Raw genomic sequence first — 18368 nt, 5'->3', positions numbered from 1 at the left:
GCTGGAGTTGTGCATGGGGTGTTTTTGCAACATTTTGTCACCGGCCGACTGCAAAAGTCAGCGATTCCCCATCTCAGCCCAGCAAGCAGGTAGAACCACTTTTGTGGTGTCTTTCATCTGGCTACCGGGGCAGTGTCAGAACTACCAACAGAACTCCTTTCTTGGACCTTCCCCGGGGGAGTTGTGCATGGGGTGTTTTTGCAACATTTTGTCACCGGCCGACTGCAAAAGTCAGCGATTCCCCATCTCAGCCCAGCAAGCAGGTAGAACCACTTTTGTGGTGTCTTTCATCTGGCTACCGGGGCAGTGTCAGAACTACCAACAGAACTTTCACCTTCACACTCACACTTATCCTCACACTCACCCTCACACTCACTCTCATCCTCACACTCACACTCACACTCACACTCATACTCACACTCACCCTCACACTCACGCTAACCCTGAACCTAACCCTCACACTCAAACTCGCACTCACACTCACACTCACACTAACACTCACACTCACACTCACACTCACCCTAACCCTCACACTCACCCTAACCCTAACCCACACCCTCACCCTCACACTCAAACACACACTCACACTCACCCTCACACTCACACTCACCCTAACCCTCACACTCACACTCACACTCACCCTCACACTTAAACTCACACTCACACTCACCCTCACACTCACCCTCCGCCTCACACTCACACTCACACTCACCCTCACCCTCTCCCTCACACTCACCCTCACACTCACCCTCACCCTCACACTCACCCTAACCCTAACCCTAACCCTCAAACTCACCCTCACACCCTCGCACTCACACTCACCATCACACTCACACTCGCACATTACACTCACACTCACCCTCACACTAACACTCGCACTCACAGTAACACTCACCCTCACACTCACCCTCACCCTCACACTCACCCTAACCCTAACCCTAACCCTCACACTCACACTTACCGTCACCCTCACACACTCACACTCACCCTCACCCTCACACTCACACTCACCCTCACACTCACCCTCCCCCTCACACTCACGCTCACACTCACCCTAACCCTAACCCTCACACTCATCCTCACCCTCACACTCACACTCAAACTCACACTCACACTCACCCTCACACTCACCCTCCGCCTCACACTCACACTCACACTCACACTCACCCTCACCCTCTCCCTCACACTCACCCTCACACTCACACTCACCATCACACTCACACTCACACTCACCCTCACACTCAAACTAATCTTAACCCTAACCCTCACACTCACCCTCACCCTCTCTATCACACTCACACTCACCCTCACACTCACCCTCACCCTCACACTCACACTCACACTCACACTCACCCTCACACTCACCCTCACACTCACCCTAACCCTAACCCTAACCCTAACCCTAACCCTCACCCTCACACTCACCCTCACACTCACACTCACACTCAGCCTCACACTCACCCTCACACTAACCCTAACCCTGACACTCACACTCACACTCACACTCACCCTCACACTCACACTCACCCTCACACTCACCCTCACCCTCACACTCACCCTCACACTCACACTCAAACTCACACTCACACTCGTGGTGTCTTTCAGCTGCCTAGCGGAGCAATGTAAAAACTACCAGAGAACTCCTTGCTGGCACCTTCCCCGGTGGAGTTGTGCATGGGGTGTGTTTGGAACGTTTTGTCACAGGCCGACTCCAGAAGTCAGTGGTTCCCCATCTCAGCCCAGAAAGCAGGTAGAACCACTTTTGTGGTGTCTTTCATCTGGCTACCGGGGCAGTGTCAGAACAAGAAACAGAACTCCTTTCTGGCACCTTCCCCGGGGGAGTTGTGCATGGGGTGTCTTTGGAACATTTTGTCACCAGCCGACTCCAAAAGTCAGCGTTTCCCCATCTCAGCCCAGAAAGCAGTCAGAACCACTTTTGTGGTGTCTTTCATCTGGCTACCGGGGCAGTGTCAGAACTGCCAAAAGAACTCCTTTCTGGCACCTTCCCCGGTGGAGTTGTGCATGGGGTATCTTTGGAACATTTTGTCACCAGCCGACTCCAAAAGTCAGCGATTCCCCATCTCAGCCCAGAAAGCAGGTAGAACCACTTTTGTGGTGTCTTTCATCTGGCTACCGGGGCAGTGTAAGAACTACCAACAGAACTCCTTGCTGGCACCTTCCCCGGGGGAGTTGTGCATGGGGTGTGTTTGGAACGTTTTGTCAAGGGCCGACTCCAAAAGTCAGCGGTTCCCCATCTCAGCCCAGAAAGCCGGTAGAACAACTTTTGTGGTGTCTTTCAGCTGCCTAGCGGAGCAATGTAAAAACTACCAAGAGAACTCCTTGCTGGCACCTTCCCCGGTGGAGATGTGCATGGGGTGTCTTTGGAACGTTTTGTCACCGGCCGACTCCAAAAGACAGCGATTGCCCATCTCAGCCCAGAAAGCAGGTAGAACCACTTTTGTGGTGTCTTTCATCTGGCTACCGGGGCAGTGTCAGAACTACCAACAGAACTCCTTTGTGGCTCCTTCCCCGCTGGAGTTGTGCATGGGGTGTTTTTGCAACATTTTGTCACCGGCCGACTCCAAAAGTCAGCGATTCCCCATCTCAGCCCAGCAAGCAGGTAGAACCACTTTTGTGGTGTCTTTCATCTGGCTACCGGGGCAGTGTCAGAACTACCAACAGAACTCCTTTCTTGGACCTTCCCCGGGGGAGTTGTGCATGGGGTGTTTTTGCAACATTTTGTCACCGGCCGACTGCAAAAGTCAGCGATTCCCCATCTCAGCCCAGCAAGCAGGTAGAACCACTTTTGTGGTGTCTTTCATCTGGCTACCGGGGCAGTGTCAGAACTACCAACAGAACTTTCACCTTCACACTCACACTTATCCTCACACTCACCCTCACACTCACTCTCATCCTCACACTCACACTCACACTCACACTCATACTCACACTCACCCTCACACTCACGCTAACCCTGAACCTAACCCTCACACTCAAACTCGCACTCACACTCACACTCACACTAACACTCACACTCACACTCACCCTAACCCTCACACTCACCCTAACCCTTACCCACACCCTCACCCTCACACTCAAACACACACTCACACTCACCCTCACACTCACACTCACCCTAACCCTCACACTCACACTCACACTCACCCTCACACTCAAACTCACACTCACACTCACCCTCACACTCACCCTCCGCCTCACACTCACACTCACACTCACCCTCACCCTCTCCCTCACACTCACCCTCACATTCACCCTCACCCTCACACTCACCCTAACCCTAACCCTCAAACTCACCCTCACACCCTCGCACTCACACTCACCATCACACTCACACTCGCACTCACACTCACACTCACCCTCACACTAACACTCGCACTCACAGTAACACTCACCCTCACACTCACCCTCACCCTCACACTCACCCTAACCCAAACCCTAACCCTCACACTCACACTTACCGTCACCCTCACACACTCACACTCACCCTCACCCTCACACTCACACTCACCCTCACACTCACCCTCCCCCTCACACTCACGCTCACACTCACCCTAACCCTAACCCTCACACTCATCCTCACCCTCACACTCACACTCAAACTCACACTCACACTCACCCTCACACTCACCCTCCGCCTCACACTCACACTCACCCTCACCCTCTCCCTCACACTCACCCTCACACTCACACTCACCATCACACTCACACTCACACTCACACTCACACTCAAACTAATCTTAACCCTAACCCTCACACTCACCCTCACCCTCTCTATCACACTCACACTCACCCTCACACTCACACTCACCCTCACACTCACACTCACACTCAACCTCACCCTCACACTCACCCTAACCCTAACCCTAACCCTAACCCTCACACTCACACTCACCCTCACACTCACACTCACACTCAGCCTCACACTCACCCTCACACTAACCCTAACCCTGACACTCACACTCACACTCACCCTCACCCTCACACTCACACTCACCCTCACACTCACCCTCACACTCACCCTCAAACTCACACTCACACTCACCCTCACACTCACCCTCACACTCACACTCACCCTCACACTCACCCTCACACTCACCCTCAAACTCACACTCACACTCACACTCACCCTTACACTCACTCTCACCCTCACACTCACACTCACCCTAACCCTAATCCTAACCCTCACCCTCACACTCACCCTCACACTCACACTCGTGGTGTCTTTCAGCTGCCTAGCGGAGCAATGTAAAAACTACCAGAGAACTCCTTGCTGGCACCTTCCCCGGTGGAGTTGTGCATGGGGTGTGTTTGGAACGTTTTGTCACAGGCCGACTCCAGAAGTCAGTGGTTCCCCATCTCAGCCCAGAAAGCAGGTAGAACCACTTTTGTGGTGTCTTTCATCTGGCTACCGGGGCAGTGTCAGAACAAGCAACAGAACTCCTTTCTGGCACCTTCCCCGGGGGAGTTGTGCATGGGGTGTCTTTGGAACATTTTGTCACCAGCCGACTCCAAAAGTCAGCGATTCCCCATCTCAGCCCAGAAAGCAGGTAGAACCACTTTTGTGGTGTCTTTCATCTGGCTACCGGGGCAGTGTCAGAACTGCCAAAAGAACTCCTTTCTGGCACCTTCCCCGGTGGAGTTGTGCATGGGGTATCTTTGGAACATTTTGTCACCAGCCGACTGCAAAAGTCAGCGATTCCCCATCTCAGCCCAGAAAGCAGGTAGAACCACTTTTGTGGTGTCTTTCATCTGGCTACCGGGGCAGTGTAAGAACTACCAACAGAACTCCTTTCTGGCACCTTCCCCGGTGGAGTTGTGCATGGGGTGTGTTTGCAACATTTTGTCACCAGCCGACTGCAAAAGTCAGCGATTCCCCATCTCAGCCCAGAAAGCAGGTAGAACCACTTTTGTGGTGTCTTTCATCTGGCTACCGGGGCAGTGTCAGAACAAGCAACAGAACTCCTTGCTGGCACCTTCCCCGGTGGAGTTGTGCATGGGGTGTGTTTGCAACATTTTGTCACCAGCCGACTCCAAAAGTCAGCGATTGCCCATCTCAGCCCAGAAAGCAGGTAGAACCACTTTTGTGGTGTCTTTCATCTGGCTACCGGGGCAGTGTAAGAACAATCAACACAACTCCTTTCTGGCCCCTTCCCCGGTGGAGTTGTGCATGGGGTGTGTTTGCAACATTTTGTCACCGGCCGACTCCAAAAGTCAGCCGTTCCCCATCTCAGCCCAGAAAGCAGGTAGAACCACTTTTGTGGTGTCTTTCATCTGGCTACCGGGGCAGTGTCAGAACAAGAAACAGAACTCCTTTCTGGCACCTTCTCCGGGGGAGTTGTGCATGGGGTATCTTTGGAACATTTTGTCACCAGCCGACTGCAAAAGTCAGCGATTGCCCATCTCAGCCCAGCAAGCAGGTAGAACAACTTTTGTGGTGTCTTTCATCTGGCTACCGGGGCAGTGTAAGAACTAACAACAGAACTCCTTTCTTGCACCTTCCCCGGGGGAGTTGTGCATGGGGGGTGTTTGCAACATTTTGTCACCAGCCGACTGCAAAAGTCAGCGATTGCCCATCTCAGCCCAGAAAGCAGGTAGAACCACTTTTGTGGTGTCTTTCATCTGGCTTCCGGGGCAGTGTAAGAACTACCAACAGAACTCCTTTCTGGCACCTTCCCCGGGGGTGTTGTGCATGGGGTGTTTTTGCAACATTTTGTCACCAGCCAACTCCAAAATTCAGCGATTCCCCATCTCAGCCCAGAAAGCAGGTAGAACCACTTTTGTGGTGTCTTTCATCTGGCTACCGGGGCAGTGTCAGAACTACCAACAGAACTTTCACCTTCACACTCACACTTATCCTCACACTCACCCTCACACTCACTCTCATCCTCAAACTCACACTCACACTCACACTCATACTCACACTCACCCTCACACTCACGCTAACCCTGAACCTAACCCTCACACTCAAACTCACACTCACACTTACACTCACACTCACACTCACCCTAACCCTCGCACTCACCCTAACCCTAACCCTCACCCTCACCCTCACACACACACTCACACTCACCCTCACACTCACCCTAACCCTAACCCTCACACTCACACTCACAATCACACTCACGCTCACCCTAACCCTCACACTCACACTCACACTCACACTCACCCTCACACTCACACTCAAACTCACACTCACACTCACCCTCACCCTCTCCCTCACACTCAACCTCACACTCACCCTCACCCTCACACTCACCCTAACCCTAACCCTAACCCTAACCCTCAAACTCACCCTCACACCCTCGCACTCACACTCACCATCACACTCACACTCGCACTCACACTCACACTCACCCTCACACTAACACTCGCACTCACAGTAACACTCACCCTCACACTCACCCTCACCCTCACACTCACCCTAACCCTAACCCTAACCCTCACACTCACACTTACCGTCACCCTCACACACTCACACTCACCCTCACCCTCACACTCACACTCACCCTCACACTCACCCTCCCCCTCACACTCACGCTCACACTCACCCTAACCCTAACCCTCACACTCATCCTCACCCTCACACTCACACTCAAACTCACACTCACACTCACCCTCACACTCACCCTCCGCCTCACACTCACACTCACACTCACCCTCACCCTCTCCCTCACACTCACCCTCACACTCACACTCACCATCACACTCACACTCACACTCACCCTCACACTCAAACTAATCTTAACCCTAACCCTCACACTCACCCTCACCCTCTCTATCACACTCACACTCACCCTCACCCTCACACTCACACTCACACTCAACCTCACCCTCACCCTCACACTCACCCTAACCCTAACCCTAACCCTAACCCTCACACTCACACTCACCCTCACACTCACACTCACACTCAGCCTCACACTCACCCTCACACTAACCCTAACCCTCACCCTCACCCTCACACTCACACTCACCCTCACCCTCACTCTCACACTCACCCTCACACTCACCCTCACCCTCACACTCACACTCACCCTAACTCTAATCCTAACCCTCACCCTCACACTCACCCTCACACTCACACTCGTGGTGTCTTTCAGCTGCCTAGCGGAGCAATGTAAAAACTACCAGAGAACTCCTTGCTGGCACCTTCCCCGGTGGAGTTGTGCATGGGGTGTGTTTGGAACGTTTTGTCACAGGCAGACTCCAGAAGTCAGTGGTTCCCCATCTCAGCCCAGAAAGCAGGTAGAACCACTTTTGTGGTGTCTTTTATCTGGCTACCGGGGCAGTGTCAGAACAAGAAACAGAACTCCTTTCTGGCACCTTCCCCGGGGGAGTTGTGCATGGGGTGTCTTTGGAACATTTTGTCACAGGCCGACTCCAGAAGTCAGTGGTTCCCCATCTCAGCCCAGAAAGCAGGTAGAACCACTTTTGTGGTGTCTTTCATCTGGCTACCGGGGCAGTGTCAGAACTGCCAAAAGAACTCCTTTCTGGCACCTTCCCCGGTGGAGTTGTGCATGGGGTATCTTTGGAACATTTTGTCACCAGCCGACTCCAAAAGTCAGCGATTCCCCATCTCAGCCCAGAAAGCAGGTAGAACCACTTTTGTGGTGTCTTTCATCTGGCTACCGGGGCAGTGTAAGAACTACCAACAGAACTCCTTGCTGGCACCTTCCCCGGGGGAGTTGTGCATGGGGTGTTTTTGCAACATTTTGTCACCGGCCGACTCCAAAAGTCAGCGATTGCCCATCTCAGCCCAGAAAGCAGGTAGAACCACTTTTTTGGTGTCTTTCATCTGGCTACCGGGGCAGTGTCAGAACTACCAACAGAACTCCTTTCTTGGACCTTCCCCGCTGGAGTTGTGCATGGGGTGTTTTTGCAACATTTTGTCACCGGCCGACTGCAAAAGTCAGCGATTCCCCATCTCAGCCCAGCAAGCAGGTAGAACCACTTTTGTGGTGTCTTTCATCTGGCTACCGGGGCAGTGTCAGAACTACCAACAGAACTTTCACCTTCACACTCACACTTATCCTCACACTCACCCTCACACTCACTCTCATCCTCACACTCACACTCACACTCACACTCATACTCACACTCACCCTCACACTCACGCTAACCCTGAACCTAACCCTCACACTCAAACTCGCACTCACACTCACACTCACACTAACACTCACACTCACACTCACACTCACACTCACCCTAACCCTCACACTCACCCTAACCCTAACCCACACCCTCACCCTCACACTCAAACACACACTCACACTGACCCTCACACTCACACTCACCCTAACCCTCACACTCACACTCACACTCACCCTCACACTCAAACTCACACTCACACTCACCCTCACACTCACCCTCCGCCTCACACTCACACTCACACTCACCCTCACCCTCTCCCTCACACTCACCCTCACACTCACCCTCACCCTCACACTCACCCTAACCCTAACCCTAACCCTCAAACTCACCCTCACACCCTCGCACTCACACTCACCATCACACTCACACTCGCACTCACACTCACACTCACCCTCACACTAACACTCGCACTCACAGTAACACTCACCCTCACACTCACCCTCACCCTCACACTCACCCTAACCCTAACCCTAACCCTCACACTCACACTTACCGTCACCCTCACACACTCACACTCACCCTCACCCTCACACTCACACTCACCCTCACACTCACCCTCCCCCTCACACTCACGCTCACACTCACCCTAACCCTAACCCTAACCCTCACACTCATCCTCACCCTCACACTCACACTCAAACTCACACTCACACTCACCCTCACACTCACCCTCCGCCTCACACTCACACTCACACTCACCCTCACCCTCTCCCTCACACTCACCCTCACACTCACACTCACCATCACACTCACACTCACACTCACCCTCACACTCAAACTAATCTTAACCCTAACCCTCACACTCACCCTCACCCTCTCTATCACACTCACACTCACCCTCACACTCACCCTCACCCTCACACTCACACTCACACTCAACCTCACCCTCACACTCACCCTCACACTCACCCTAACCCTAACCCTAACCCTAACCCTCACCCTCACACTCACCCTCACACTCACACTCACACTCAGCCTCACACTCACCCTCACACTAACCCTAACCCTGACACTCACACTCACACTCACACTCACCCTCACACTCACACTCACCCTCACACTCACCCTCACCCTCACACTCACCCTCACACTCACCCTCAAACTCACACTCACACTCACCCTCACACTCACTCTCACCCTCACACTCACACTCACCCTAACCCTAATCCTAACCCTCACCCTCACACTCACCCTCACACTCACACTCGTGGTGTCTTTCAGCTGCCTAGCGGAGCAATTTAAAAACTACCAGAGAACTCCTTGCTGGCACCTTCCCCGGTGGAGTTGTGCATGGGGTGTGTTTGGAACGTTTTGTCACAGGCCGACTCCAGAAGTCAGTGGTTCCCCATCTCAGCCCAGAAAGCAGGTAGAACCACTTTTGTGGTGTCTTTCATCTGGCTACCGGGGCAGTATCAGAACTACCTAGACAACTCCTTTATGGCGCCTTCCCCGGTGGAGTTGTGCATGGGGTGTGTTTACAACATTTGTCATCAGCGGACTCCAAAAGTCAGCGATTGCCCATCTCAGCCCAGAAAGCAGGTAGAACTACTTTTGTGATGTCTTTCATCTGGCTACAGGGGCAGTGTAAGAACTATAAACACAACTCCTTGCTGGCACCTTCCCCGTTGGAGTTGTGCATGGGGTGTGTTTGCAACATTTTGTCGCCAGCCGACTGCAAAAGTCAGCGATTCCCCATCTTAGACCAGAAAGCAGGTAGAACCACTTTTGTGGTGTCTTTCATCTGGCTACCGGGGCAGTGTAAGAACAAGAAACAGAACTCCTTTCTTGGACCTTCCCCGGGGGAGTTGTGCATGGGGTGTCTTTGGAACATTTTGTCACCAGCCGACTCCAAAAGTCAGCGATTCCCCATCTCAGCCCAGAAAGCAGGTAGAACCACTTTTGTGGTGTCTTTCATCTGGCTTCCGGGGCAGTGTAAGAACTACCAACAGAACTCCTTGCTGGCACCTTCCCCGTTGGAGTTGTGCATGGGGTGTGTTTGGAACGTTTTGTCACCAGCCGACTCCAAAAGTCAGCGATTGCCCATCTCAGCCCAGAAAGCCGGTAGAACAACTTTTGTGGTGTCTTTCATCTGGCTACCGGGGCAGTGTAAGAACTACCAACAGAACTCCTTTGTGGCTCCTTCCCCGGGGGAGTTGTGCATGGGGTGTTTTTGCAACATTTTGTCACCGGCCGACTCCAAAAGTCAGCGATTGCCCATCTCAGCCCAGCAAGCAGGTAGAACCACTTTTGTGGTGTCTTTCATCTGGCTACCGGGGCAGTGTCAGAACTACCAACAGAACTTTCACCTTCACACTCACACTTATCCTCACACTCACCCTCACACTCACTCTCATCCTCACACTCACACTCACACTCACACTCATACTCACACTCACCCTCACACTCACGCTAACCCTGAACCTAACCCTCACACTCAAACTCGCACTCACACTCACACTAACACTCACACTCACACTCACACTCACCCTAACCCTCACACTCACCCTAACCCTAACCCACACCCTCACCCTCACACTCAAACACACACTCACACTCACCCTCACACTCACACTCACCCTAACCCTCACACTCACACTCACACTCACCCTCACACTCACACTCACCCTCACACTCAAACTCACACTCACACTCACCCTCACCCTCTCCCTCACACTCACCCTCACCCTCTCCCTCACACTCACACTCACACTCACCCTCACACTCACACTCACCCTAACCCTAACCCTAACCCTCAAACTCACCCTCACACCCTCGCACTCACACTCACCATCACACTCACACTCGCACTCACACTCACACTCACCCTCACACTAACACTCGCACTCACAGTAACACTCACCCTCACACTCACCCTAACCCTAACCCTAACCCTCACACTCACACTTACCGTCACCCTCACACACTCACACTCACCCTCACCCTCACACTCACCCTCACCCTCACACTCACCCTCCCCCTCACACTCACGCTCACACTCACCCTAACCCTAACCCTAACCCTCACACTCATCCTCACCCTCACACTCACACTCAAACTCACACTCACACTCACCCTCACACTCACCCTCCGCCTCACACTCACACTCACCTTCACCCTCTCCCTCACACTCACCCTCACACTCACACTCACCATCACACTCACACTCACACTCACCCTCACACTCAAACTAATCTTAACCCTAACCCTCACACTCACCCTCACCCTCTCTATCACACTCACACTCACCCTCACACTCACCCTCACCCTCACACTCACACTCACACTCAACCTCACCCTCACACTCACCCTCACACTCACCCTAACCCTAACCCTAACCCTAACCCTCACCCTCACACTCACCCTCACACTCACACTCACACTCAGCCTCACACTCACCCTCACACTAACCCTAACCCTGACACTCACACTCACACTCACACTCACCCTCACACTCACACTCACCCTCACACTCACCCTCACCCTCACACTCACCCTCACACTCACCCTCAAACTCACACTCACACTCACCCTCACACTCACTCTCACCCTCACACTCACACTCACCCTAACCCTAATCCTAACCCTCACACTCACCCTCACACTCACACTCGTGGTGTCTTTCAGCTGCCTAGCGGAGCAATGTAAAAACTACCAGAGAACTCCTTGCTGGCACCTTCCCCGGTGGAGTTGTGCATGGGGTGTGTTTGGAACGTTTTGTCACAGGCCGACTCCAGAAGTCAGTGGTTCCCCATCTCAGCCCAGAAAGCAGGTAGAACCACTTTTGTGGTGTCTTTCATCTGGCTACCGGGGCAGTGTCAGAACAAGAAACAGAACTCCTTTCTGGCACCTTCCCCGGGGGAGTTGTGCATGGGGGGTGTTTGCAACATTTTGTCACCAGCCGACTCCAAAAGTCAGCGATTGCCCATCTCAGCCCAGCAAGCAGGTAGAACCACTTTTGTGGTGTCTTTCATCTGGCTACCGGGGCAGTGTCAGAACTGCCAAAAGAACTCCTTTCTGGCACCTTCCCCGGTGGAGTTGTGCATGGGGTATCTTTGGAACATTTTGTCACCAGCCGACTCCAAAAGTCAGCGATTGCCCATCTCAGCCCAGCAAGCAGGTAGAACCACTTTTGTGGTGTCTTTCATCTGGCTACCGGGGCAGTGTAAGATCTACCAACAGAACGCCTTTCTGGCACCTTCCCCGGGGGAGTTGTGCATGGGGTGTCTTTGGAACATTTTGTCACCAGCCGACTCCAAAGTCAGCGATTGCCCATCTCAGCCCAGCAAGCAGGTAGAACCACTTTTGTGGTGTCTTTCATCTGGCTACTGGGGCAGTGTCAGAACTGCCAAAAGAACTCCTTTCTGGCACCTTCCTCGGGGAGTTGTGCATGGGGTATCTTTGGAACATTTTGTCACCAGCCGACTCCAAAAGACAGCGATTGCCCATCTCAGCCCAGAAAGCAGGTAGAACCACTTTTGTGGTGTCTTTCATCTGGCTACCGGGGCAGTGTAAGAACAACCATAAGAACCCCTTTCTGACACCTTCCCCGGGGGAGTTGTGCATGGGGTGTGTTTGGAACGTTTTGTCACAGGCCGACTCCAAAAGTCAGCGGTTCCCAATCTCAGCCCAGAAAGCAGGTAGAACCACTTTTGTGGTGTCTTTCATCTGGCTACCGGGGCAGTATCAGAACTACCTAGACAACTCCTTTATGGCGCCTTCCCCGGTGGAGTTGTGCATGGGGTGTGTTTGGAACGTTTTGTCACCGGCCGACTCCAAAAGACAGCGATTCCCCATCTCAGCCCAGCAAGCAGGTAGAACCACTTTTGTGGTGTCTTTCATCTTGCTACCGGGGCAGTGTAAGAACTACCAACAGAACTCCTTTCTGGCTCCTTCCCCGTTGGAGTTGTGCATGGGGTGTGTTTACAACATTTGTCATCAGCGGACTCCAAAAGTCAGCGATTGCCCATCTCAGCCCAGAAAGCAGGTAGAACTACTTTTGTGATGTCTTTCATCTGGCTACAGGGGCAGTGTAAGAACTACCAAAAGAAGTCCTTTCTTGAACCTTCCCCGGTGGAGTTGTGCATGGGGTGTGTTTGCAACATTTTGTCGCCAGCCGACTGCAAAAGTCAGCGATTCCCCATCTTAGACCAGAAAGCAGGTAGAAGCACTTTTGTGGTGTCTTTCATCTGGCTACCGGGGCAGTGTAAGAACAAGAAACAGAACTCCTTTCTGGCACCTTCTCCGGGGGAGTTGTGCATGGGGTGTCTTTGGAACATTTTGTCACCAGCCGACTCCAAAAGTCAGCGATTCCCCATCTCTAGCCCAGAAAGCAGGTAGAACTACTTTTGTGATGTCTTTCATCTGGCTACAGGGGCAGTGTCAGAACTGCCAAAAGAACTCCTTTCTGGCACCTTCCCCGGTGGAGTTGTGCATGGGGTATCTTTGGAACATTTTGTCACCAGCCGACTCCAAAAGTCAGCGATTCCCCATCTCAGCCCAGCAAGCAGGTAGAACCACTTTTGTGGTGTCTTTCATCTGGCTACCGGGGCAGTGTAAGAACTACCAACAGAACTCCTTGCTGGCACCTTCCCCGGGGGAGTTGTGCATGGGGTGTTTTTGGAACGTTTTGTCAAGGGCCGACTCCAAAAGTCAGCGGTTCCCCATCTCAGCCCAGAAAGCCGGTAGAACAACTTTTGTGGTGTCTTTCATCTGGCTACCGGGGCAGTGTCAGAACAAGAAAGAGAACTCCTTTCTGGCACCTTCCCCGGGGGAGTTGTGCATGGGGTATCTTTGGAACATTTTGTCACCAGCCGACTGCAAAAGTCAGCGATTCCCCATCTCAGCCCAGCAAGCAGGTAGAACCACTTTTGTGGTGTCTTTCATCTGGCTACCGGGGCAGTGTAAGAACAACCATAAGAACCCCTTTCTGACACCTTCCCCGGGGGAGTTGTGCATGGGGGGTGTTTGGAACGTTTTGTCACAGGCCGACTCCAGAAGTCAGTGGTTCCCCATCTCAGCCCAGAAAGCAGGTAGAACCACTTTTGTGGTGTCTTTCATCTGGCTACCGGGGCAGTGTCAGAACAAGAAAGAGAACTCCTTTCTGGCACCTTCCCCGGTGGAGATGTGCATGGGGTGTCTTTGGAACGTTTTGTCACCGGCCGACTCCAAAAGACAGCGATTGCCCATCTCAGCCCAGAAAGCAGGTAGAACCACTTTTGTGGTGTCTTTCATCTGGCTACCGGGGCAGTGTAAGAACTACCAACAGAACTCCTTTGTGGCTCCTTCCCCGGTGGAGTTGTGCATGGGGTGTTTTTGCAACATTTTGTCACCGGCCGACTCCAAAAGTCAGCGATTGCCCATCTCAGCCCAGAAAGCAGGTAGAACCACTTTTGTGGTGTCTTTCATCTGGCTTCCGGGGCAGTGTCAGAACTAACAACAGAACTCCTTTGTGGCTCCTTCCCCGGTGGAGTTGTGCATGGGGTGTTTTTGCAGCATTTTTTCACCGGCCGACTCCAAAAGTCAGCGATTGCCCATCTCAGCCCAGAAAGCAGGTAGAACCACTTTTGTGGTGTCTTTCATCTGGCTACCGGGGCAGTATCAGAACTACCTAGACAACTCCTTTATGGCGCCTTCCCCGGTGGAGTTGTGCATGGGGTGTGTTTGGAACGTTTTGTCACAGGCCGACTCCAAAAGTCAGCGGTTCCCCATCTCAGCCCAGAAAGCAGGTAGAACCACTTTTGTGGTGTCTTTCATCTGGCTACCGGGGCAGTATCAGAACTACCTAGACAACTCCTTTATGGCGCCTTCCCCGGTGGAGTTGTGCATGGGGTGTGTTTACAACATTTGTCATCAGCGGACTCCAAAAGTCAGCGATTGCCCATCTCAGCCCAGAAAGCAGGTAGAACCACTTTTGTGGTGTCTTTCATCTGGCTACCGGGGCAGTATCAGAACTACCTAGACAACTCCTTTATGGCGCCTTCCCCGGTGGAGTTGTGCATGGGGTATCTTTGGAACATTTTGTCACCAGCCGACTGCAAAAGTCAGCGATTCCCCATCTCAGCCCAGAAAGCAGGTAAAACAACTTTTGTGGTGTCTTTCATCTGGCTACCGGGGCAGTGTAAGAACTACCAAAAGAAGTCCTTTCTTGAACCTTCCCCGGTGGAGTTGTGCATGGGGTGTGTTTGCAACATTTTGTCGCCAGCCGACTGCAAAAGTCAGCGATTCCCCATCTTAGACCAGAAAGCAGGTAGAACCACTTTTGTGGTGTCTTTCATCTGGCTACCGGGGCAGTGTAAGAACAAGAAACAGAACTCCTTTCTTGGACCTTCCCCGGGGGAGTTGTGCATGGGGTGTCTTTGGAACATTTTGTCACCAGCCGACTCCAAAAGTCAGCGATTCCCCATCTCAGCCCAGAAAGCAGGTAGAACCACTTTTGTGGTGTCTTTCATCTGGCTACCGGGGCAGTGTAAGAACTACCAACAGAACTCCTTGCTGGCACCTTCCCCGTTGGAGTTGTGCATGGGGTGTGTTTGGAACGTTTTGTCACCAGCCGACTCCAAAAGTCAGCGATTGCCCATCTCAGCCCAGAAAGCCGGTAGAACAACTTTTGTGGTGTCTTTCATCTGGCTACCGGGGCAGTGTAAGAACTACCAACAGAACTCCTTTGTGGCTCCTTCCCCGGGGGAGTTGTGCATGGGGTGTTTTTGCAACATTTTGTCACCGGCCGACTCCAAAAGTCAGCGATTGCCCATCTCAGCCCAGCAAGCAGGTAGAACCACTTTTGTGGTGTCTTTCATCTGGCTACCGGGGCAGTGTAAGAACAACCATAAGAACCCCTTTCTGACACCTTCCCCGGGGGAGTTGTGCATGGGGGGTGTTTGGAACGTTTTGTCACAGGCCGACTCCAGAAGTCAGTGGTTCCCCATCTCAGCCCAGAAAGCAGGTAGAACCACTTTTGTGGTGTCTTTCATCTGGCTACCGGGGCAGTGTCAGAACAAGAAACAGAACTCCTTTCTGGCACCTTCCCCGGGGGAGTTGTGCATGGGGTATCTTTGGAACATTTTGTCACCAGCCGACTGCAAAAGTCAGCGATTCCCCATCTCAGCCCAGAAAGCAGGTAGAACAACTTTTGTGGTGTCTTTCATCTGGCTACCGGGGCAGTGTAAGAACTACCAAGAGAACTCCTTTCTGGCACCTTCACCGGGGGAGTTGTGCATGGGGGGTGTTTGCAACATTTTGTCACCAGCCGACTCCAAAAGTCAGCGATTGCCCATCTCAGCCCAGAAAGCAGGTAGAACCACTTTTGTGGTGTCTTTCATCTGGCTTCCGGGGCAGTGTCAGAACTACCAACAGAACTCCTTTGTGGCTCCTTCCCCGGTGGAGTTGTGCATGGGGTGTTTTTGCAGCATTTTTTCACCGGCCGACTCCAAAAGTCAGCGATTGCCCATCTCAGCCCAGAAAGCAGGTAGAACCACTTTTGTGGTGTCTTTCATCTGGCTACCCGGGCAGTATCAGAACTACCTAGACAACTCCTTTATGGCGCCTTCCCCGGTGGAGTTGTGCATGGGGTGTGTTTGGAACGTTTTGTCACAGGCCGACTCCAAAAGTCAGCGGTTCCCCATCTCAGCCCAGAAAGCAGGTAGAACCACTTTTGTGGTGTCTTTCATCTGGCTACCGGGGCAGTATCAGAACTACCTAGACAACTCCTTTATGGCGCCTTCCCCGGTGGAGTTGTGCATGGGGTGTGTTTGGAACGTTTTGTCACAGGCCGACTCCAAAAGTCAGCGGTTCCCCATCTCAGCCCAGAAAGCAGGTAGAACCACTTTTGTGGTGTCTTTCATCTGGCTACCGGGGCAGTATCAGAACTACCTAGACAACTCCTTTATGGCGCCTTCCCCGGTGGAGTTGTGCATGGGGTGTGTTTACAACATTTGTCATCAGCGGACTCCAAAAGTCAGCGATTGCCCATCTCAGCCCAGAAAGCAGGTAGAACTACTTTTGTGATGTCTTTCATCTGGCTACAGGGGCAGTGTAAGAACTATAAACACAACTCCTTGCTGGCACCTTCCCCGGTGGAGTTGTACATGGGGTGTGTTTGGAACATTTGTCACCGGCCGACTCCAAAAGTCAGGGATTGCCCATCTCAGCCCAGAAAGCCGGTAGAACAACTTTTGTGGTGTCTTTCATCTGGCTACCGGGGCAGTGTAAGAACTACCAACAGAACTCCTTTGTGGCTCCTTCCCCGGGGGAGTTGTGCATGGGGTGTTTTTGCAACATTTTGTCACCGGCCGACTCCAAAAGTCAGCGATTGCCCATCTCAGCCCAGCAAGCAGGTAGAACCACTTTTGTGGTGTCTTTCATCTGGCTACCGGGGCAGTGTCAGAACTGCCTAAAGAACTCCTTTCTGGCACCTTCCCCGGGGGAGTTGTGCATGGGGTGTGTTTGGAACGTTTTGTCAAGGGCCGACTCCAAAAGTCAGCGGTTCCCCATCTCAGCCCAGAAAGCCGGTAGAACAACTTTTGTGGTGTCTTTCAGCTGCCTAGCGGAGCAATGTAAAAACTACCAAGAGAACTCCTTGCTGGCACCTTCCCCGGTGGAGATGTGCATGGGGTGTCTTTGGAACGTTTTGTCACCGGCCGACTCCAAAAGACAGCGATTGCCCATCTCAGCCCAGAAAGCAGGTAGAACCACTTTTGTGGTGTCTTTCATCTGGCTACCGGGGCAGTGTCAGAACAATCAACAGAACTCCTTTCTGGCACCTTCCCCGGGGGAGTTGTGCATGGGGTGTGTTTGCAACATTTTGTCACCAGCCGACTGCAAAAGTCAGCGATTCCCCATCTCAGCCCAGCAAGCAGGTAGAACCACTTTTGTGGTGTCTTTTATCTGGCTACCGGGGCAGTGTCAGAACAAGAAACAGAACTCCTTTCTGGCACCTTCCCCGGGGGAGTTGTGCATGGGGTGTCTTTGGAACATTTTGTCACAGGCCGACTCCAGAAGTCAGTGGTTCCCCATCTCAGCCCAGAAAGCAGGTAGAACCACTTTTGTGGTGTCTTTCATCTGGCTACCGGGGCAGTGTCAGAACTGCCAAAAGAACTCCTTTCTGGCACCTTCCCCGGTGGAGTTGTGCATGGGGTATCTTTGGAACATTTTGTCACCAGCCGACTCCAAAAGTCAGCGATTGCCCATCTCAGCCCAGC

This window comes from Falco punctatus, assembly GCF_963210335.1.
Source record: "Falco punctatus genome assembly, contig: scaffold_48, whole genome shotgun sequence".
Classification (NCBI taxonomy): domain Eukaryota; kingdom Metazoa; phylum Chordata; class Aves; order Falconiformes; family Falconidae; genus Falco; species Falco punctatus.
Note: the sequence above shows the minus strand (reverse complement) of the source record.